At 48.5% G+C, this 23258-nt stretch overlaps 1 long non-coding RNA gene across 1 annotated transcript in view; it reads left to right on the top strand.

Moving 5' to 3' along the window:
- Positions 1-1831: 1831 nt before the first annotated feature.
- The window catches only part of LOC120224737, a 54404-nt gene continuing 32977 nt past the window's right edge, over positions 1832-23258 (top strand). The window contains exon 1 of the long non-coding RNA XR_005526652.1: positions 1832-1881. This is a non-coding gene — a long non-coding RNA (uncharacterized LOC120224737). The remainder of the gene's footprint in view (positions 1882-23258) is intronic.

Raw genomic sequence — 23258 nt, 5'->3', positions numbered from 1 at the left:
ATTTTTGCAAACTTATATTGTGAATGAAAACCATCTGAAATGTAATCTTAACCTACCTGCCCCTTCAATGACAGTTTAATTTCACTGTAATCTTTATTATAGTAACTTCTAAACCTGTTATTAGTATTACTAATGAAGTTGAAAGACCATTTCATCTGATTATTGTGTCTTAGGAAACATTTAATTATTAAATTCCACACTGATAATTAGAAACCCTATTATTTCATAATGGGCTAGGCAATACTATACAGGTATCCCTCAATTACTGAAACAGAAGCTGTCTTTTAAGTGTGTGGAAGTGAAATCTCATACATCAAATAGTCTCTTCTCACCAACCTGAGCTATATTATTAGAAACAGACAGGTGTAAAGTAAGGAGTATCCCCATGCCCCGAAATGGTAGCATTTTATGGCGTGAATGGCATCAGTGGCTGGTTTGCTCTTGTCCCTCCCAGAGCCTAGCAAGGTCTAAGATGGAGAGAATAAGCCAGAAGTTTTGGTGTGTGTATGTATGGGGGTGGAGTAGGAAGGCTTTTCTAATAGAGCTACCCAAAGATAAAATGGATTACCTTTGCAGGGATTGACAACAGAGGCTGGGCCAGGCAGGGTTTGGGGGGATGGGGGGGTGGAGGGGAGGGAGTGTGCTTGGCCACCAAAAGAAGAAGGGGAATGTGTTCATTCTAAGGGCCCTTCCATCTGGGATACTGTTTTATTCTAACTAGATTGTGCTCTCTTGGGCCTTATCCAAATTCTTACCAAATCCCAGGGCAGGAGCCATGCTAGGCAGCTCAAGGAAGGTTTCCAGAATCTGAAGGAGGCTGGGATGGCATCAAGTTCCTCATGGAGACAGTGGAACCCAGAAGGGAGATGGGGTTGACCAAAGTCTCCTGAACCTCCCCATACTCTGGATCGGGCACCTTAAGGTCCCAGCCTGCCCACCCCCGGAAACTGACATGGCTCCCAGCACATGGCCGGGTCCATTGTAGGGGTTTAGTAAATGTTTCACGAGGCTCTGGCTGACTGGGAGAGGAAGCAGGAGAAGCCTGCCCTCCCACCCCCAAGAGGAGCTCTGACTCACAACCTGTTTGGCACCGTGCACCTCTCTGGTTTCCTGATCTCTCTCTCTAACGCATAAAGCCTCCATGGCAGATGTTTTAAAACAATGATCACGACAATGACACTGTAATCCCCTACACTCCCCTTGCATCATAGAATTGTTCAAAGTGTTTTTGCAGCCTTACTCTTTAGGGTAGTTTGCGTTATTTGGACTGAGAATTTGCAAGACTTTTTTGGTGGCCCCACCAGATAACCGCAGCCCCGGGGGCTGGGAATCTGTTCGGGGTCTGAGCAAGGAAGGACACGGAGGAAGGCTGGGTTCAGAACTCAAAGTAATTTGAGAGTGTGGGTCGAGGTTAGGGCGGTCTGGCTGGGGGCGTTGGCACTAAAATGAGGGTGGGCGTGCGCATCTAACTAGGGATTGATGGCAGGGCCTTTTTTTTTTTTTTTTTTTTTTGGTTTTCTTGGAAGGAATAACGGCTATGGAGGAATTCCGTGTGTAGAAGCAAAAAGGGCTGGTCCAAGCTTCTTCTTGGGGGGCAAAGCCAAACGACCAAGGCCGAAAGAAGGGCAGGGGCTACCTTGCGTGGCGATGGGCAGCACCAGCCCCGGGCCTCGGAAGGGGTCGCCGCGCCGCCGTGGGGCGAGGCTGGGGCCGGCGGGGGTGGGGAGCCCCAGGGGCCGGGGCGGGGCCGGGCTGGGGGCGGGCCGGGGCGGGGCTCCGGGGCCGTCTCGCAGGCTGCGGCGGCCGCGGGAGAGGCGTCCACAGCGGCGGCGGCTGGGGCAGCGGCGGACGCGCGGCCGAGCAGGGCGGCGGCGAGCCCGGGTGAGCGCGGCGCGGACGCGGCGGGGAGCGCGGGTGGGGGGCGGCAGGGAAGGGGGCTCGGGAGGCGCCGCCGGGCGACCCATGCCACCCTTCCCTGGTCCCTGATGCCTCTGCAGCCTTCAGGGGCGGGAGGGAGGGACGGGCGGAGAGCCGAGAACCCAGTCCTTCAGCCCTTCCCCTGCGATCGCCGTCCAGATGTCCGTCTGTGCGCCCGTTGCCCGGCTTGCTCTCCAGGACTGCCTCCTGATTGTGTTCGGGATCACCCCCCTCACCCCTCCACCAATCAGTCTCCCGCCCCCAGCCAGGTGTCTTCAGCTCCAGAGCCATTCTTCCAGGGGACCCCATCTTCTGCTTCCCCCTTCCCACCACCAGAGGCCCGGGCTCCGCACCTCTCTCTACAGCCCGAGAGGCGAGAATGACCCCCTTCCCCAGTGCCTGCATACCCGGACCTTTCTGCGGCCACCTGCCCCAGGTGTTCTGAGTCAGCCAGCACACTGCTGTGCCTGGGACCCAGGCTTCCGCTCCAGATCACCTTCCTTCTCCCCCGAATCCCAGACTGGCAAAAGGGACTTTACAGATCCTGAGCTTTGAGAGCAATTTGACCCACTTCCCGAAAGGCTGGTCCCAGGCCAGCCATGCTATTTGGTGGAGACACCTGTCTTGCCTGCCAGCTGAGGGACCCGGAAGCCTCTGTCATCATGGGCCCAGTGGGCTCCCGGGTCCTTCTCCAAGCTGGTCTTGACTTGCTGACTGGTGTCCCCAGAGACCAGAGCCAAGACCTTTGTCATTTAAGACCTTCAGAGGTATTTGCCGACCCCACCCCCAGATCCTCCGAGTTCCCTTCAGCCACTGTGTTGGGTGTGCAGGGTCTGGCACTGCCAAGGCCACTGGTTTGAGCTCGGTCTCCTCACCCATGTCCTGGTTTCCCTGCTTGCTACCCAGGGACTCCAGGGCAGAGCAATGGGGCAGGTGTTTCAGGCCCTGGTAGCCCCACAGCTCTGTGGCCGGCCTGCCTTACTCTGTTGGAAACTTTTCAGATCTTTCCCCATCACCATCCCTCTGGGTAGGGCCTGGGCCATCTGCATATCATTGAGTCCCCAGGGCACAGCGATCTGGGCTGGGACTGAGAAGGGCTGGGACACTGTACTGCACGAAGGCCAGCCGGAGGAGGAGGGCAGCTAGCCAGGTCAGGCCGGGCATCTGGGCCCCGGGGGCTCTGGCTTTAGGGTGGGTCTTGGGCTTTCCCTGAGCTCTGAATGGGGTCCCAGGCTGGCTCTGCTGTGAAGAGAGGAGGCAGAACAGGGGCTGTTTTTCCTGCGTGCTTCTGACTGTCTTGTGTTGCTATGGTGACAGTTTTGCCTCTCTTCCTCCTTCTGACTCTTCTGGGAGCTGGTTTTTATTGGTCTGTTGTCCTGTCTTTTATGGCTCTAATTTCTCCTTTCTACTTGTTCTGAAATAAACAGTCATAAACATGGGCACTGGGCCCAGGCTGGGGGCTGGCAGAACGTCACCTCCTTCTGGCCCTGGGCTCCGGTGAGAGGAGAGAGGTGGGGACCCATTTGTCCACACTCCCTCCTGGCTGCCTCTCCGGGGAGCGGGCAGCAGCGCCCAGCTCTCAGGCACACAGTGGGTGGCATACTGCCTCGGTGCTAACACTGCGCCGCAGGGGCTGCCCCCACTTTGCAGATGAGGAAACTAAGCTCCAGTGAGCTACTGCCCTCAGGTCACGCTGGTTTTAGCACATAGTCAGCATGCAGTTTTTTTTCATTGAATGCAACAGGGCTGGAGCCGGTGTCCTAAAGCCCACTTGCCTGACTTCCCACTCTGTGGGCTCTCTGGGCCCGCTCTGCACCACCCCCCTGCCCCGGGGGACAGCAGAGCTCTCCAAACCCCATGCTCTGGAGGTGCTGCTGACTCCCACGTTGGCGAGCTGCCAGGGAGCTCCCTGTCAGGTCCTTTGTGCACCCTTGACCCCAACTGTTGGAGACCCAAGTTGAGAGGGGAGAGAAGCCACTTGTGACTTCCTGTTTTTGACTCAGCACCAAGAATCATTCGGTTTACTTTTGCTCTCAGATCCTAGATGCAACTGGGTAAGTCAGGGGCATCGAGAGCCAAGTCAATCCCACACTCCCCACCCAGCCAGCTCTGGATGGAGTTCATAGTTCTCCAGGGCCATAGGGTCACTGACTGTCAGCTGTCAGTGACACTCTCCAGAGAAACTGCCCTGTCTCTTCCTCCCTTCCCTTTTATTTTCCCTTCCTTTCTCACTCCCTTCTCCACTTTCTCCTTTCACTTTGCCTGTCCTCCAGGCCTGTTAATAATACTTGGAAGAAGCATTATGGTAACAGGAGAAGACTAGGGAATCAGCAGCCTCATTGTCGAATGTTGGCTCTGGAGAAGCCAGTTCGCTCCTGTGGGCCTCAGTTTCAGTCTTTAAAATGGGGTTTACGGCCTCTACCCCAATGACCACGTTTGCCTGCTCCTGAAGGGTGGCACAGAGTAGCCTATAGGGGGTGCTTTGAACAGTCGAAAGCCTGAAGCACCTGTAATGTCTGTATCCCACTGGGAAATCTCAGTGTTGGACACTCCAAACTACTGCCCAGAGATTAGAACTGATCTCGGAATAATTAAGCTGTGAAATCTCAGGGTTGGAGGCATTCCCTAAAGCCATCTTGTCCGCTCTTGATGTTGCATTCACTTCATTCATATACTTGACATGCACTAAGCATCTACTCGGTACCAAATACAGTTTTGGGAACTGGGGATTTTAAAAAATATGTACATTATTCCTTTTTTCATTCTTTTCAAAGAATGTAGTCAGACATGGAAAGAAATCTTTAGGATACAGTCAGAGAGGTGGTGTGACAAAGTCATGGCGATGCAGGGCCCAGAGATGACAGTTTGACTAGGTCACCATGAAGGTTGAATCGGGCATCCTGTGCTGGGTTCCTATTTCATCCTGGTTGAAACTCTTTCTCAGAGGCTGCATCAGTGGCCTCACAGGGCAGCGTGGTGATTGGAAGGAAGTGGATTTTGGAGTCAGCTGTGAATCCAAACTCCGTGGCTGTAGAATCCTGGACTAGCTAACCACACCGAATCTCAGTTCTTGTATCTGTAAAATGGTAACACTACTACTTGCCTTTTGAGATGTAAACGATGTTAATGTCTTTATGAGGTCTGGCATGGTGCCCACCTCACAGTAGACTTGCCGGTATTTAGTCTTATTGATTAGGAAAGAGTTCTCAGTTACTAGGCCTCTGAGTCCTCTTAGCAGAGGTGGGGAGCTCTTTGGACTAATTCGGGCCTTCGGAGATCCATTCATTATCTGGGAAGGTTACAAATTGCCCACACTCAGGTTCCTCAGCTGCTGGTTAATCTTTGAGTTCTCTCTCACCAGATAAACGATCCTCTACCGCACGGGACTCTATGCAAATCCCCGACACTTTTGTTTTCTCAAAAGGGAATCTATTAGAAATGGCAAATAACACTCTGGGTTTAAAGAACATGCTACTCTCTGTGACAGTACTTTAATTTGACAAAGCCCGACGGGTTTATTTTTACTTTGTTGCCTTTGATTTTGGTGTCAAATCCAAAACTTCATTGCCAAGACCAGTGTCGGAGAGTTTATCGCCTGTATTTTTTAGGAATTTTATCGATTCAGGTCTGTCTTTGAAGTTTTTCATCCATTTTGAGCTTCTTTGTGTCTATGGTGTAAGAAAGGGGTCCAGTTTCATTCCTTTGAATGTGGCCATCCAGTTTTCCCAGCACCTTGTGTTGACAAGACCATCTTTTCCCCGTTGTGTATCCCCGTTCCTCCTTTGTCTGAGGATACTTACAAGTGAATGCTTCACTTCATACTTTTTTATTCTGGGCGTGTGTAGCGTCCTTATTTTTTTATTTTTTTCAAGTTACCACATATACATTTTCTCAAATCCTCACCAGGATTCTGTGACATCAGTATTATCGGTCCCTTTTCACAGTTAAGGAAACTGGGAAGGCAAGGTAACCGCACTGCATCAGCTAGTAAGTGACGGGGCCGGAATTTAAACCTGGGTCCTGCTCACTCGGTGTTTCTGTGTTGGTATACAGTCTTGTCATTTCCTTGGCTGCTGTGTCAGTGACCTAAAATAGTTGTGTTTGGAGACCAAGAGCAGACTTTAACAGGGATGGACCTGGTCAGTAACTTAGACTCATAGTAAATATTTAGAGACTTTATTAGAGTTTTCTCAGAGTAGCATTAACAGAGCTCTCCGCACTTGGCCGAGCCTTCATTCTGGGAGGTGTTGAATGGTAGAGGAGTCTGACATGTCCGAATTAAGAGAAGATGTTTGCCGGTGCTAGAAGTAGTGTCCTCTGCACAAGAATGGATTACGGGTTTGTCATTGAAATAAACTGAACTGATTTTATAACTGAACATACGAATGGAAAACATGACAGGTGCATCCCAAGGATATAAGGACAGAAACAACAAGGTCAGAAAATGTGAGTGGATGGCTGTTAAATGTGAGGGCGATTTGGATTTAGGCTGTCATTAGAACCCATATCTAGGAATAGGAAAGTGTTGAAAAGCAATTGCGGAATTGCTCACCGCTAGCCTTTCAGTAATTCAGAAGCCTGATTTCCCTGGTTTAAGGACCCGTTGCCCCAGTGAATCAGGTGCTGAAAAGGGGTTCAGCTGGTTCACCAGCAATGTGCTTACCTGGTCCAGCTTAGCGCTGCAGACCGATGAGTTCTTATTTGCAGTTATCTCAGGGCCTGAGTCTGGTGTCTGCTTATTTAATGACTTCACTTTCTAATAAAAATTCTGTGTGGTGTAGATAATTAGATCTTTAAAATGAAACTGGGGAAATGGTGTGCCCCCAAAGAATTTAATTGCAGTTTGATGATGGATCGAGCATAAAAATAAGATCATTCATTCACTTATTTAACAAACATGTGCAGAGCAGGTTCTTGCCCTGTGACGGTATAGGCAGCTCGTAGTGATTAGTATGGCATCATCCCTGCCCACAGCCAGCTCTCACTCCATGGATAAGCGGAGCAGGAGACCCATTTTTAAATGCAGCTCGGCATACGTCATATAGAGTGCAGAGCGCAGGAGAAGGAGAGAAATGTAATTGCTTTGGCTCTTACTGCAACGCAATCCATTTCCGTCCACAAGTTACTGTTTGTGGAGCACCTGAAATTCACCCGGCGTGTTGCAAGTTGAGGCGGCTTGGGATAGGAGAGCACAAGGCCTGGACAGCTGATGACCCGGGCGTGGCTCTCAGCTCTGCTCCTCACTGCTGTGGTCAGTCTCTCTCGGTGAAACGGGAAGGTTGGAGTTGATGACTTACTGGGACCCTGCCGTGTCTAGCCTAATGATCCTAATAAGCCCCTGGGCTCCTTTTCATGAGTGACGGGCAAAGAAGCAAAGCTGGCAGCCTTCGTCAGCAGGGCTGCCGAGGCAGGGCTATTGTGCTTTCAAATCATCCTCTCAAGGAGCGAGAAAGCAGAGAAAGGGAACCACGTTCTAACTGAGCATCAGGTAAATGAGTCAAGGCCAGTGACGACAAGGAGAGACAAAAGGGGTACAGGAGCTCAGCAGAGGCGGGGAGCAGAGTCACCAGCTCACACCCATGTGCCAGGGTCTCTGCTGACATGGGTATGGGGGGCTTGGCTTCACAGATGCCTTGGTTACCGCAGTTGTTTTAAGTTAATGTCCTTTAAAAAAAATAATTTGGCTTGATGATTCCCAGGCTTTAGAATAAATGAAAATGCACAATCATTTTAGGATGGTGAGGAACAATGGGAAACACACAACTTCCTCAGTGCTCCATCAAGTTCTGTCTTTCCCATTGACCAAACATAGGCCCTTGCAGGGACAGCCACAGGACTGGGTCCCAGCAGCCCAGAAGAGGGTGGCAGCCTGCTGTGGCTGGGGGACGAGCTAACAGGGAGTCAGAGATGACCCGGGGTCTTCCACCCGCTGGAAGTGGGCACCATGCTGCCCGCTCCCACACAGCCTAAATTCTCATCTGTCCGAGTCTTGTGGTCCCTCTGGTAAAACGTGGGCACCTTCTGAACCATGTAGGGTATTGTCAGCAGGAATCTGACAATGATTAACGAGCATTTAATATCACTTTTAGTCATCCTTTGATGAGCTTCTGAAACAGCCCCGTTCTGGACAGGGAAATTGAAATGGAGAGGTGCTAAAGAGCTTGCAGGATGCTACTTCATTCAGGAAGGTTGCGGGCTGGTGTCTAAACCTACATCTGCGTGCCTGTAAACCTGGTCTGTCTACCACCCACATGAGAAATGAGAGCTGTGCACATGTGAGGAGTGTGGAATTAATAACCATGTGTCTTGCGGAAAATCCTCATCTCAGAGAGCTAAATGTGCCTCCCTCCATACCTTGAAATTGAAAAAAGAAAGGAAGGAAGGAAGGAAGGAAGGAAGGAAGGAAGGAAGGAAGGAAAGAAGGAAGGAAAGAAAATATGGCTGTGTTTTCAGTGCTTCCCTGTGACCGGCATCTTGGCATTGGCCTGACGTCCTTGGAGGGTGTCCTTTGCTTAGCCCGCTTCATCAGAGAATGCCATCCAGCAGTAATGAGCTGAGCCTCTGAGGTGTGCAGCATATGGCCTTGCTGAGCTGTGGAGCCCACCCAATTGAGGCAGGTTGTGTATAACTTATTTTTTCAAATCTCTCCCTAAGACAGCTGGAGGTCACGGGAGCACAAGAAAACCATCTCAGCTTACAGATTGATAGACTTGCATGTTGTCAAAACAAGAATGACACCTTTGGTCTACTTCCTCTATTTTATAAACACTGAGGTCAAGAGAAAGACATAGATAGATAGATAGATAGATAGATAGATAGATAGGGAGCCCATATCAGAGGCTTTTCCAAGGCTGGGACCAGAATTCCGCCTTGCAAAAGCTCCAATCAGACTACAGCTGTCTGAGTTGTCTGGAAGTGAAATGTACACATAGAAGTTCTGTGTGAATATCCCCAAGGCTATAGCGCAGAGTGTGGACCTGGAAACGAACAAACCTGGGTGGAAATCCTGGCTCTTCCTCTAGGCAAATTCCTTAGGCTTGGTAAATTTTGTAATTTACAAACTGATGTGATGATACTTGTGTCTCAGGAATACTGGAAAGAAGAAACTAATTAGCCATATGTCAGGCTCTCTTTTCTGTCTGATCTTTGAAGAAGACTTGAAAAATTTTCGCTACTTCCTTTAGCTTCCTTTCTCTGACGGACACATCCCTGAATTGCCCCAGATCTGCTCCTCAGCTTATATTTCTAGCTGTGAGCCTTCATTCTATACTTGAATTGAGCCTGGCTGTATTGTTTGCTGGAGCGTAATGAGTGTTGCACTTAATCTATTATCGGTCTCCCCACCCTTAGTCTTTTTCTTATCTTGTAAGTGTGCCTATGTGTGTTTTCTTTCTGAAGTGTTGAGGTTTCAACTCTGGGCCCTTGGGCACCTTCAGATATAATGAATAAGGTTGTAAGCTGCTTTCTGACTTTCCCTTATTTGCAAGTCCAGAATCCAAAATGCTCTGTAAAGTTAAAGTGTTGTTTTTCATAACTCATTTGAAGTCAAAAGCTGTCCTGATCATACATGAGACTCTTCATAGGTTTCATTTGTACCACTCTAGGTGAGTAAGTTTTTCATCAGAAAGATGAGTGCTCTCAACCCTGTCAGGGTATACACAACATAGTACGTGCACTATATTATTGTTCTGAAATCTGAAAGGCTCTGAATTTACAAGTACGTCTGAGGCAAGAATGTCCAAGAAGGGTTTGGGGACCTCTTCTTCAAAAGCCCAAAAGAACACATAGCTTCCCTGAGGGGAGAGACAGAGACAGACAGAGAAAATGAGGGAGGGAGGGGGACAGGCAAAGGAGAGACGGAGAGAGAGAATCCCAAGCAGGCTCCACACTGTAAGTGCAGAGCCTGATGTGGGGCTTGATCTCATGAACGGTGAGATCATGCCCAGCGCCAAAATCAAGTGGGAAACTTAACCGACTGAGCCACCCAAGTGTCCCTCAAGTGTCCTACCTTTGATACCAGATGGTATGGTGACATGGTTCATCAGTGCTCATCAAAAGCCTTAATGCCTATTTTGTCTGTGATATATATTATATACTGTATTCCTACAAGAGAGTAAGCTAGAGAAAATAAAATATTAAGAAAAGTCATAAGGAAGAGAAAATAGATTTACAGTTCTGCACTGCATTTATGGAAAAAATCTGCATGTAAGTGGACTGGCATGCTTCAAACCTGTGTTTTTCAAGGGTCAACTGTAATAGGAAGTAAATGGCCATCTTGCCCAAACACAAAACAACAACAGCAGCCACAAAAACAAAAATTTTAAAGAGTAGGTTCCAAAGTTTCAATGGGACAAAGTCAATTTTTTAAAAAATTCCATAGAACTAAAAATAAGCTGGGAATTTTTGGTCTAGTGCAGCCTCTAGTCAAGTTTCATCATTGGCCGTTGGAGGAAGGTAGAAGGGAGTTTTTAAATCTTACTCATCATTTTAGCCGTATGAGGGGGAACCGGGGCCTGACCAGTGAGCATGGGGAAGTGAAATCGCTAACAAGAGCGTGAGAAGGTCTTGCTTCTTATCTTGGGTCTGCTTTTGACTTGTTGAGTCAGCTTGGGCATGTTGCTTCCCTTCTCTGGGCACTAGGAACTCTGTTTCTAAGTAAATTAAGTCTTTCTTCCTCTCTCTCTGAGTGGCTAGGGTAGAGTTGGGGGCCCCGGCCAGAGGGAAAAGCGCTGAGTGGCTTGCTGGCTGTGTTCTTGAAGCTTCCATCCTCCATAGGGCCTCTGTGGAGGGTGGAGGGGGATGAAGAGTCTTCCCCACACTGTGCATTGGTTTCCTTGAGCTGTTCCTTTACTTCTCTCAACTCTGATCCTCCGATGTCTTGGGGGAGGGGGGCGGTTGCTGGTTTGTGTGGGATCCACCTGCACTGATGCCCAGTGAGGGCTCCCTGAATGCTTGAGCAAGCGTTGTGGGTGACCCATGCACGGCTGGAGGTGGCCATCCCAGCAGTTGCTCTCATGACTAGGGTGGTAGTGAAGGCCATGGCGAGGCATTGTTGAAGAGGGGTCAGGAAAGAGAGTGAAAATTCCCTGTTGTGGAGCATGGGACCGGGAAGGTCTACCCAAGGAACTAAAATAGTGTGTACCTTTGTGGGCTAAGTATGGATCATAGAACATGGAGGTAAAGGGCTGTGGAGCCAACCTCATTCTCTCTCTCTCCTCTGTTTCTTTGCCCTTTAAGTTCACACCTACTGTATCACACTTCTGGCTTTTGCCAGGTTGAAAGTCCACCATGTCCTCCTGGGTCTCACAATGTGTGGGAAGTTGGTAGCTCTGCCCCTCTCTGAGCATGCACCCCAATCATCCAGGACATTCTCACTTGCCAGTAGCTCATGATAGGAACCAGGGGCCTGACTGTGGACAGGGGGTTTCCACGATGGAGAAGCGACCTTGAATTTTAGGATCCTGAGGCCCTTCAGTTTGCACAGACCGTGGGAGCCACTGGGGAGCGATGGAGATGGCTGACACCGGGGCGCACTGGTACGGAAGTTCCCCCAGGGTACTTCCTGGCTGGCTGGTCCTTGTAAATTAGAGAGGCCTGGGCTCGCGCGCGCGCTTGTGTGTGTGCATTTGTGAGTAGGATTGTGTACAAACCGTGTGTACGTACATGCGGATGTATGTGTGGTGTGGTGTGGTGTGTGAGCCTGTGAAGGCATATGCGTGTGCATACATGAGTTAGGGAGTTCTCGCAGCTTCCGGGAGGTGATGCGAAGGCCTGAGCCCTGTCAGGTGCTCTCTGGACAAGGCTCTCCTTAACTTGAGCCCTGGTTTCTGTGTATTTCACTAAGGAACTAACAGCTGAGGGGCTCCCGCAGGGCTAGGGGACCTTTTGTATTTCAGGGACCGGTGATCACCACAGGGGTAGGCAATTCTGAGGCTCCCTTGCAGGAAACAACCAAATTATGTTGTTGTTTTTTTTAGGGAGAAATGTCTAACCCCTTTGCTTTGAAAACACAGAACCCTAGACATTTGAAAAACACTCAAGTCATTTGATCATACTACTTTAAAAATTTTAAAAAAAATGAAAGAGAAACCTAATATAGGTTTGAAAAAAAAAAAGGACTAGGAAAACATTGTTTTATTTAATAGCCAGTTGGGGGACATAGGAAAAGATTATGAAAGAGAAAGGGAAGAGAAGGAAAAAGAGAAACCCCAGAGAGAAACTGTGACGGCTCCTCTGGCCAGAAAACATGGGTCAATGGTCCACTTGTTGAAGGAAAGCAGAGTCAGGAGCCTGGAGGTGAGGACAGAGAAGGAACAGGATTAGGGAGCCAGGGATCCTGGCTCAGTTTTGCTTCCCAAGCCTCCAATGAAGCAGGAAGACCTGGTATGATGCCTACGGAGCACCGCCTGGGGAGTCCCTGGGGAATAGAGGTCCCCTGGCTCCCAGTCCCTCTCTAGAGAGTGGGTTTCACTGGATGAAGTGTAAACCAGTTGCTGGATCTGGGTCCAGGAGGGAAGCCTGGCCCTGGATTCCCGGGCTCAGGGCTGTTTCTGGGAGACGGAGAGGGTGGTACAGACACGTGGCCTATGAGTGAAGTGCTATATGCATATCTTCTCTTTTTTCCTCTTTTTAAACCACTGTGTCAAGACCCCATCCCCCCTTTCCCTTTTACACTGTTCACTCGGTAACCTGCTAGTAAGGTTGTGGCTTGTATAAATTTGTCCGTTCAGCCTCAACCTCAGGAAATACTTTGCGTAGCTCATATAAACAAAAATAGCTACGGTATGTTTGATATTTCATGGTATATGCACATGAATTATTTTCTTTGCCTAGTGATTTATGGGTTACCTGGGACCAACATGGCCCCTCATTGTTCAAAATACACTCAAATTTTCATTTATATTAGTAGAAAGAATTATGCTTTTCAGCATGTATTTAGCACCTATTAATTCTATTTTGTTCATCTATTTGTATACATTTTTCACTTTATAGACAACCTTGCAAGGTAGGTATATTTATTTCTCTTTCTCTGTTTTTAAGTTTATGTGTTTATTTTGAGAGAAGGTGGGGTCAGAGAGAGAGAGAGAGAGAGAGACAGAAATTAATCCTAGACAAAGCAGGCTCTGCGCTCTCTCCATGGGGCTTGAACTCATGAACCTCAGAGATCATGACATGAACCCAAATCAAGAGTTGGATGCTTAACAAATGGAGCCGACCAGGTGCCCCTATTCCTCTAATAAAGATGATGAAATCAGGACAGTTTTTCTTTTTAATTTTTCCGTTAACATTTATTCATTTTTGAGAAACAGAGACAGAGCACAAGTGGGGGAGGGGCAGAGAGAGAGGGAGACCTAGGATCCGAAGCAGAATCCAGGCTCTCAGCTGTCAGCACAGAGCCCGACGCAGGGCTCAAATTCATAAACTGTAAACCATGAGATCATGACCTGAGCCGAAGTTGGACGCTTAACCAACTGAGCCACTAAAAACTCGCTGTAAGGCATAGGATTGAAAATGGGGCACCAGGATTTTGGCTCAGATCTGCCTGGCTCTCAAACTCTTACCCTTTCCCATATCACATAGCTCACACTGCTTCCAAGCCATAATCTTATTTTTTAAAGAAAATACAATCTTTTTTTCCCTGCCATGACTCTACTTAAGCCCCAGAAAATACACTCGGGTGGAGTTCTTTGCTTTTTTCCAGAAAAGTGTCCCATGGCTCTCCCTACTTTAAGGTAAACTTCATGCAAATTCTGTATTTTCATACAGCAAGCTTTTACTATGCACTTTCAAAGTGGCAGACAGTGTTCTAGAAACTTTGACATGTCACTTACTGGGAGAAGATGTGGGCTTCATTTTTTGGCAAACTAAGACTCAGAGAGATGCAATTATTTGCACAAAGGCAAATAGCTTATGAAAAGTGATTTGCTTTGTGAATTAACAATTTAGAATATAGCTCTACAGCGTGCTGAGGACTTTGCTTTTGGCCTTAGACCAAAGTACCCCTTGTTGAACCACAAGATCAAGTTCAGCTGACCCACCCAGCTCGCACCGTCATTGTGCCTGGCTTCCTCAGCCTCTGTCTGCTGCGGTTGGGGCTTGATTTGGTGGTTGTGGAAAAAGGCATGGTTCCTCTTGTCTTTTCCCGTCTTGCATTAGCCTGTCCCCATCCTTAGTTCGTTAGACTGAACTGTTTTAGTTTCATTGTTCATCATAGACGTGCACCAATATTATGCATTAGCTTCATATCACAGAGGAAAAAGTGGTAATATGATTTACCCAAGATCATGCATAGGCGAGGCATTCTCTTTTCTAAAGGCTTTTTACCCAAGATCATGCATGGGCGAGGCATTCTCTTTTCTAAAGGCTTTTTATTTACCCAAAAAGTCCTTTGAGATTCCGTACCCTCTCCTGGATACATCCCCCACTTCCTAAGCCCATCCGTCCATCATCCATCCATCCATCATCCATCCATCCATCCATCTGTCCATCCGTCCATCCATCATCCATCCATCCATCATCCATCCATCCATCCATCCATCCATCCACTTATTCAATGAACATTTATTGAGCACTCACAGTGAGTTGGTGACTTCTCCTGTATGTCACTTTCTGGAGATTCACAGTGAAGCAGTCAAAATTTGCCCCCATGAAACTTAGTTCTACTGGGGCAAAATGGGCCATAAACATGTAAAGAAGTAAACGGGTTATGTTAGATGTCCTATGTTCCATGAAGAGCGATGAAACAGAGATGGAATACAGGGTGAGGAGAGAGGGGGCCAGTTTCGGGGAAGAATTGCTGCTTGGAGTTGGGTGGTCAGGGAAGTCCTCATGAAAGGTGAGAGGAGGGAAGATCTGCAGGAAGTGAGAGAATGAACCACATAGCTTGCTGGAGGGGGTCCAGGAAGAGAGCGAGAGGGGTAGATGCGCCCAGCCAGCTGAAGGAGCAGCAAGGAGACCCGGGTCTGTGGTGGAGTGGACAGGTGGCCAGGGGCCGGCAGAGACATCAGGGAGCGCGCCTGGGGCTGGCCTGTGATTTCACTCCTCTCCCGGTGTTCCCTCTGAGAGCCTTCGCGGTATTTTTATGGTCACCTTTTCCCCTGATCTGTCCCCACAGTGGCCTGTGCACCCTGGAGGAAAGGCCGCTTATCCGTGGTTTTCACATCCTGAGCCCTCAGCGCAGGCCTAGGGGAGAGGAAGAGAGCCCTGTTTATAACACTGCTCCTTTTCTTCTTTTTCTTTTTAAGGCCAAGTGTTCTCATTAAAGATTATTTGTGATTCTTTTGATTTAAAAAAATTGGTTATTTTGAAGGAATGCTGCTTCGAAACCCCAATTAGGCAGTTCCTTTTTGGACAGCCATCAAACGGATGGGCTTGCTAGGGAGACAGTAAGGTGCCAGGAAAAAGCTGGAAGTGAAAGTTGCAGAGAGGAGGGTGTTAACTGGAGTCAGGAGGAAGGGGGCCTCACCGGAGATCCCCAGGGATTAGCAGGATGACCCACTTCCCTGCCGGGGACTGCTGTTTACACAAAGTGACCACAGGCTAGAACAAGAGCCTCGAGAAACCCTCAGAGCGTGTCAGGAGACCCGCCAGGACTTTCCACTCACCACCGCTTCGCTGTCTTAGAGGATCGCGGGGGTGGGGAGGGGGGGCCCGGGGACCTGGCAAGCCTCATCTCTGGAGACCTTTCTGGAGAGAAAAGAGCATTTTCCCTGGTAGGGAGTTTCCCCTCACAGAGCGGAACACTGGTCTCTGAGAGGCTTGGGCTGCACCTGAGGTGTGGAAAGAATGTGTGAAGTGCACATGGGCTAAGAGGAGAGGGCCGGGCAAAGCATGGGGCCCCTGGTGACAGGCCAGCAGCGGGGCCGCCCGTGGCTGGCTGCTCCCGCCTTCATCTGCTCCCAGTTGCAATCCTGCATCTTCGGGCAAAGGGGACTTAAAGCAACTTGGCCCAACTCCTAGCACTTAGTAAAAGCGGCTCAGTAGGGGTCAGAGCCAGGGGATCTGGGGCTGTGGGATTGAAGCCAGATACCCTAAACTCTGTGGGAAGTCATTAGGGGATGTCAACAAGGCAGTGATGAAATTATATTTTCAACCAGATGTGTGTATGTGTCCGTATGTGTGTGTGGTCAGTGTGTGTGTGTGACGTAGCTGGAGAGCACTTGTTAGTGAGAGTTGGGAAGGACAGTGATTCCTTCGTAGCTGGTCTGTCAGGTGGCGGGTTTGCTTAAGAATGAAAAAGTTAGGAAAAAGAATCCTTGGTCTTGCAATTGTTTGACAACATTTGGGACTTTTTTTGTTTTGTTCTGTTTTGTTTTTGTTTCGTTTTGTTTTTATTTCTTTGAGAACCGACTGTGTGCAGACACTGTGCGAGGTGCTTGTGTAGACAGATCAGCCTGGCCCTCACGGAGCCTGCATTCTACGGGGACTTCGAGAAGAGCTTTACTGCAGGGCGTTTGAGATGAGATCACTTGAATGTCCCATTTACAGATGTTTAAAAGTGGGGAATGGGACGCCTGGGTGGCCCAGTTGGTTGAGTATCTGACTTTGGCTCAGGCCATAATCTCATGATTTGTGGGTTTGAGCCCCACATCGGGTTTGCCTCTGTCATTGTGGAGCCTGCTTTGGATCCTCTGTCCCCCCCCCCCCCCCACCTCTCTTTCCCTCCCTTGGTTGCTCTCTCTCTTTCAAAAATAAACATTTAAAAAGAAGCTTAAAAAATAAAAGTGGGGGAACAAAGATTCACAGTACCTGACACTGAAAGAATGGGGAGTTAGCTCTGTACCCACCAATGACCTGATTAAAGCAAGTCATAACCATGCCAAACTCTCATCTCCTCCCCGTCGGTGGAGTTGACTTGTCCTGACGATCTTCCCTCCTGCGGTTATAATGAACATAACGAACTTTGAAAACAAGTTAAAAGCTCTCCACAAATTTCAGCGTGTTAATTACATGTCTGGTAAGTGACCTCCGTTAGCCATGTGGTCCCTGGTCAGAGGTTTGGATGAAATCTATAGTTTGTTCACAAGTCAATGGTTACAAGCTTTTCTTCCCCTGGTAGGTTTCTGACTGCCCACGTGGGCTTCTTCCCAGAGTTCAGAACGGCTTTTTCTGACATTATATTACTGTGTGGCTTCTGCAATTCAACGCAAAACTTTTTTAAAAACATACACACAGGGGCACCTGGGTGGCTCAGTCGGTTAAACGTCCGACTTCGGCTCAGGTCATAATCTCGAGTCTGTGGGTTCGAGCCCCACATCGGGCTCTGTGCTGACAGCTCAGAGCCTGGAGCCTGCTTCAGATCCTGTGTCTCCTTCTTTCTCTGACCCTTCCCTGCTCATGCTCTGCCTCTCTCTGTCTCTCAAAATAAGTAAACATTAAAAAATTTAAAAAAAAAAATACACACATATATGTGTACCTAAATGCTATGGGGCTGATTGCGTTTTTGGTGCATATTACGTTAAAAAAAGAAAAAGGCCAGGAGGTTGCTCAGGATATGAAAAGCCTTGGGTGCTGTACGAAAATAGCATCTGTGGGCAGAGCGTGGGGAGGGACGTGTCAGAAGTCAGCCTCGCTTGGGTCAAGAGTAGGAAACCAACAGTGTGAATGAAAAGCGGCATGCAGAGTACCAACCCTCTCAGACTCCCAAATATAGCTGTTGGAAACCGAGCTTTCTGGTGAAGAGATCAGCTGTTAAAGACTGCCTTCCATATATGTCAGTAAGCTGGGACGGAGCACATAAAGCCAACCTGAAGTGTATCTAAGTCAATAATTAAGGTGACTCACTCACTCCCGTTGAAAGGAGCTTTTTTAAAAAGTGAAAATAACGGGGAGCGAAGAGAATAAAGCAAAGACAAAGAACAATAGGTTTGGATTGAAAACAATAGGAACCAGAAAATCGAGTTAGTCACTCCGAACAGGATCCTGTGAGCCTCTGTCCTGAATTACTACCTCCCTGACCAGGTTTTAAGGTCAGGGTTTCTTTACAGTCTTATTTCCTGATGAAATGACACATTGTTCCCAGGGCCGGCTTCAGGCATGTGATGGGCATCATGGGGATACGTGACATGTAGCTGCTGGGAGGCTTCTCTGGAGGCCTTGGAAGCATTGCCATGGCCAGAGAAGAGCAACTACTGTCCCCAAAAAGTTTCAGTAAAACCCCAAGGCGCCCCTCAGACAGGGAGCAGAGGAGCGAGGCCAGCCCCCTGCGCGGTTCCAGCAGATGAAAGCTGTGTCCCTTGGTTTTGCATTTCCTGCCCTGCGCATCTCTTGTTCTTCGGCTGCATTATTCTGGCTCCCAGGAAATGGCCCGGAGGCCAGGGAAACCTGCGTGGTTTGTTAGTGTTTTAATCAACGTGTAGTTTGCAAAAGAGATCTTCCCCCTAATGTGTCAGTCTTGTTTTTAATCACATTCGGCCGTATAATAATGCCTATGATTTTGTTTCCATTGTTTTCCTCTCTTTGCCGTCTGATTCTCTGCCGTCACTTAGCCATGCTTAGGTCTCGGGGACATCATCCATAAAATGGACGTAATTCCTTTGTGCTGTCCTCAACCTAATGCCGGTGGATATGAAATGATCTTATATGCGATAATGTGGTGTATCAGCCAGCTTTGCGGCAGTAAGAAATAGCCCGAAGAATCCAGTGGTCGGTAGCAACAAGCATCTCTCTTGTGCCACTTATCAGGGGCTGCAGGTTGGCTTCCACGTTTCTTAATCGGCCACCTGGACCGACAGGGCAGGTGCTTCTGGGAGTGTGCCATGGTCGTAACGGGAAAGAGAGTGAGCAAAGTGGCAGAAGCTTGACATGCTTCTTGAAGCTTCTGCTTTATTTTGCTGACATTCCCTGTGCTAAACAGGGCAAATGGCCAAGTCCTCGATCAGTTGTGCCCCACGTTGTGCCCCCCTCCCGTGGGAGGGGACTAGTACATGCACTTCACATTGCAACCAGAAAGGCAATATAATCTTTTTACAATTGAGAAGATAAAGCAGCCTACCCTATGCCTCGTAAACCTATTAAACAAGATTGGAGTGTTAGGTTCTTAGTAAAATAATATTGAGCTTCTATTTCATGCTGATATTTTAGTGAACTGAAATATTATGACCTAGCCAACATTCAGTTGCACAAGGAGATAGCAGCTCCCGGGGTGGAAGAAATTTTGTATCGTTCCCCCCGGGCGTTCCTGTTAAGGGTAAAACCTCACACTTTGCCTAGAAAATAACAGGCAACCAGTACATACCAGGTGCTCTGGATAACTGCATGAGGTCACAGCTGCTCTAATTCTCTGGGAACTCAAAAGCCAAATATAATTAAAGTTTCCACAGTCTGTTGAAGAAGAGAAAATTTGGCAAAGCACGGATTGTAAGTGTGCACTAGATTCACAGGTTTCTCAGTGTATTTCTTAAATTCAAGCACGATCATATCTCTGAAGCCTTTTTATTCCTTTATGTCGGAATTCATGCCATTACATCGAAAAGCTCTCATGCAAACATAACTCAACATCCCCCAAATTGTTGATGAGCTACTGTCCTTGTCAGAGACGGTAATAATAGTGCTGTTGACCATTGTTGTGTCTTTGGAGCTTTCTAAATCACATGTGATTCTTTCAGGCTTCTGTTGTTGTCCATACCCTGTCCTGTTGGTAGTCTCTTAAATTTAGAGAAAAAAATCCAAGACACCAAGATGTGAGGGCAGAGCAAAAGGTCGTGCAGAGGGTGTGCTTTAGTCACCAGCTGTGTGAGCTTGAACTAGTTACTCAATCTCTCTGTGTCTCATTGTTCACGTCTACAAAGCATGGATAATAATAGCATCTTCCTCCTGGGGTGCTGTGAGGAGCTAATGGGGTTATATATGTGAAGGGTTGGGAGCCATACTTGGCAATAGGAGGTGCTCAGGACATTCATGATCCATTTTAACGAGTGGCTCTGTCCAGCCTCAGCCCCAAAGGGCGAGCAAAATGCAGAAATGAGGTGTTAGATGAAGGCTGGGAGGCGGGACCCCGTGGAGGGAGGGACTGAGATGGGCGGTGGGGAAGGGAGGGTCCTGCCGCAGCTGCGGCCATGCCCCTGTCTTGAACAATTTCATGATGTGGTGCAGAGTCGGGAAAACTCCTCAAGTTCAGGGTCTTCATCACTATTGCACCTGAGCCTGGGCGGTCGGGGGACCCTCCAGCTTTCCTGTTTGGGCAGGACTTCTAATCAGTTCCAGCAGTGGGGCTCATATTGCTGTGCAGGTGACTCAGGCCGAGAGCTTTCCAAAGCAATGCCCATTTGAGGCAAAGGGACGTCCACAGGGACTTTGCTCATTTTGTCTCAGGTGTAGGTCAAGCAGTGTCTGCTTGTCTGTGGAAGGGGTGGCACCTCTAGGTGTGACATGCAGCTCGAGAAATGTGCTCGGAGCCGCTGTCAGGTGAGAAGGCTCCACATGAAATGCAAGCAGGCGCCCCTCGTCCCAGATGCTGGTCCACACGGTGGGAGGCGCGTCCCACGTGCATGAGATCCTCTGGGGGTGTTTGCAAACCAGCATCTTTCCCCCAAGACCTTGAGTAGACAGTGTTCTAAGAGGCCAGTGTGAACCGTATTACAAAAGTGGAAACAATTGCAGTATCATTCTGCTTTTTATTCTGTAATTGAGATCTACCTTTTCTCTAACACCTTTAAATTAAAGAATTTCATCCTGAGCGTCCAGAAATTTCAGAATCCGTTTCAACATCTAACCCTTTTGTCACCAGGGTGAGTGGGTATTAGCGAAAGAGAGCAACTCATTTAGAATGCTGTGTTTTAGGGGCGCCTGCGTGGCTCAGTCGGTTGGCCGTCCGACGTCGGCTCAGGTCATGATCTCACACTTGTGGATTCGAGCCCCGCGTCGGGCTCAGTGCTGACAGCTCAGAGCCTGGAGCCTGCTTCTGATTGTGTCTCCCTCTCTCTCTGCCCTTTCCTAACTTGCACTCTGTCTCTCTCAAGAATAAATAAACATAATAAAAACAATTTTAGAATGCTGTGTTTTAGGAATAACAGGGGAAACAGAGGCCTTATTTACAATTTAATCATTTCCCCTTCTGTTAGCATTAGTGGCGTAGGACACTCTGTGTGCAGCTCTGATGTGTGTCGTTCAGGGGTGCACAGGCACTGATTTTCAGGTTGGTTCCCACCTACATTGTCTCCCTTACTCTTCACAACAGCTGTGGACGTTATACCTTATTATTTATGCCCATTTTCTGGAAGAGGGAACTAACATGTAGGGGCTTATGTGAGCACCTGGCTCTGGTTATAATAGCTGATGAATGGAGGTCCTCCCACCCCCGCCCCGACTTGTACCCGGAAGCTGATCTAGAGCGTGTGCTATCTGCACTGCACAGGGTAGCAGTCAACTGCGTGAGGATCACATCAAGCTTTCTGAGGGCACTTTGGCCCTGGCTGCTTGGGCCAAAGTGAGTGAGGGTTTGTGTTTATAAACACTTTTACAGTGTGGCTCAAAGTGTGTGTGTGAGGACAGTTTTAGCAGTTAGGGAGGTGGTCACCTGTACTGGGGGCCAGCTCTGCAATGATGCGGTGGTTTGGGAGGGAGAAGAGCTCAGGGTAATCAAGCCTGGGCTCCCTGGTGGGTGACCTCTTCCCATGAGCACCCTGTCCTCAGCTTCTACCCAAGACTGAATGTTCTTTGTACTTCTGCTCTTGGGCTTGGCATCAGGACCGTGTTGACCGAGCCGGGTTCATTCATTCATTTATTCCCTAATTCGGTCAACAGATATTTATTGAGCACCTGTTATATCCCTGCCACTGAACACAGTGAAACCCCAGGTTTTACCTTTTACGAACACACACAACCCCCCCACGCCGACACACATGCACCGTGGTAGGCCGTGGGGAGCACCGTGGGAAGAAATGGAGCTGGGTAGTCGGTGGGCGGGGTAGTGGAGGCAGGAGAAGTGTGAAGGAGGTGCCCGTCTGTGTGCGTGGTTCGGAGAAGGTGGTGTGATGAGCCGGCTCCTGAAAGAAGTAGGAGATGAGGGGCGCTTGGGTGGCTCAGTCGGTTAAGCGTCCGACTTCGGCTTAGGTCATGATCTCACGGTTCGTGGGTTCGAGCCCCGCGTCGGGCTCTGTGCTGACAGCCAGCTCAGATCACGGAGCGTGCTTCAGATTCTGTATCCCCCTCTCTCTCTGACCCTCCCCTGCTCACGCTGTCTCTCTCCCTCTCTCAGAAATAATAAAACATTAAAAAAAATAAAAAAAAAAAAAGAAGTGGGAGATGAGCCTTGTCGGTATCTGCACAGAGAGGTGGACTGGACAGGGCAGGAGGAAAAGAAAGCGAGATGGTATTTTGCCGATTCAGAGATGGGAGGAGAAAGCCGGATGTGGGGGGAGTAGGTGAGGCTGGAGCGCTCATGGGGGGAGGCAGGAGAGGTGCAAGTCGGGCAGGACCCGCAGGGCCTTCTCGAATGGGTTTGTAACAGGGAGAACGGAAACCAACATTTGCTGAGCACCCATTATGCACTTAGCTCTGAGCTGGGTCTAATTTTATTTAAAAGATTATTTTAATAACTCTGTAAGAGTAGCTGGAGCAGCTGAGAAGGCTGAGATGCTGGTCCACAATCAGGTAGCTCATAAGTGACAAAACCAGCATTTAGACAAGGTCTTTTGGGTTTCAGAACACACCCCAGGCCTACTTCAAATTTAGTGTTTAGATTTTTTTAAATGTTTTCTTTATTTTTGAGAGAGAATGAGCAAGAGAAGGGCAGAGAGGGAAGGGGACAGAGGATCCAAAACGGGCTCTGCGCCATCAGCGGTAAGCCGGATGCGGGGCTCAAACTCACAAACCGTGAGATCATGACCTTAGCCGAAGTCTGGCGCTCAACCCACTGAGCCACCCAGGCGCTCCTGGCTGGCTTTAGTAATTAAACTTGACCCTTGAACAGCGTGGGAGTTAGAAGCTCCCACCCCCTGAAGAATTTGTGTCCCTGTATATAACTTTTGACTCCCCAGAAACTTAACTATAAATAGCTTATCATTGACTGGAAGCCTTACCAATGGTACAAACAGTCAACACATATTTTGTATGTTCTGCTTTACGTATTGTGTTCTTATAACAAAGTAAGCTAGAGAAAAGAAAATGTTATTGAGAAAATCATAAGGAAGAGAACATATATTTATACAGTACTGTGCTCAAAAAAAATCCACAGATACATGGATTTGCATAGTTCATCATCACAGACCCATCATCCAGGGTTGACTACGTTTAAGCGTTTCTGCTTCCTATCAACTATGATGATACAGGAAAGTGCAATTTCTACTCTCTAATTTGCATTAGCACAAGTTGATGGCTATAATGCATCTTTCAGAAGGGAG

Source organism: Hyaena hyaena, unplaced genomic scaffold, assembly GCF_003009895.1.
Source record: "Hyaena hyaena isolate Hyena2069 unplaced genomic scaffold, ASM300989v1 scaffold_1240, whole genome shotgun sequence".
In the NCBI taxonomy this organism is placed as follows: Eukaryota; Metazoa; Chordata; class Mammalia; order Carnivora; family Hyaenidae; genus Hyaena; species Hyaena hyaena.
Note: the sequence above shows the minus strand (reverse complement) of the source record. Positions and strands in the feature narration are given on the sequence as shown.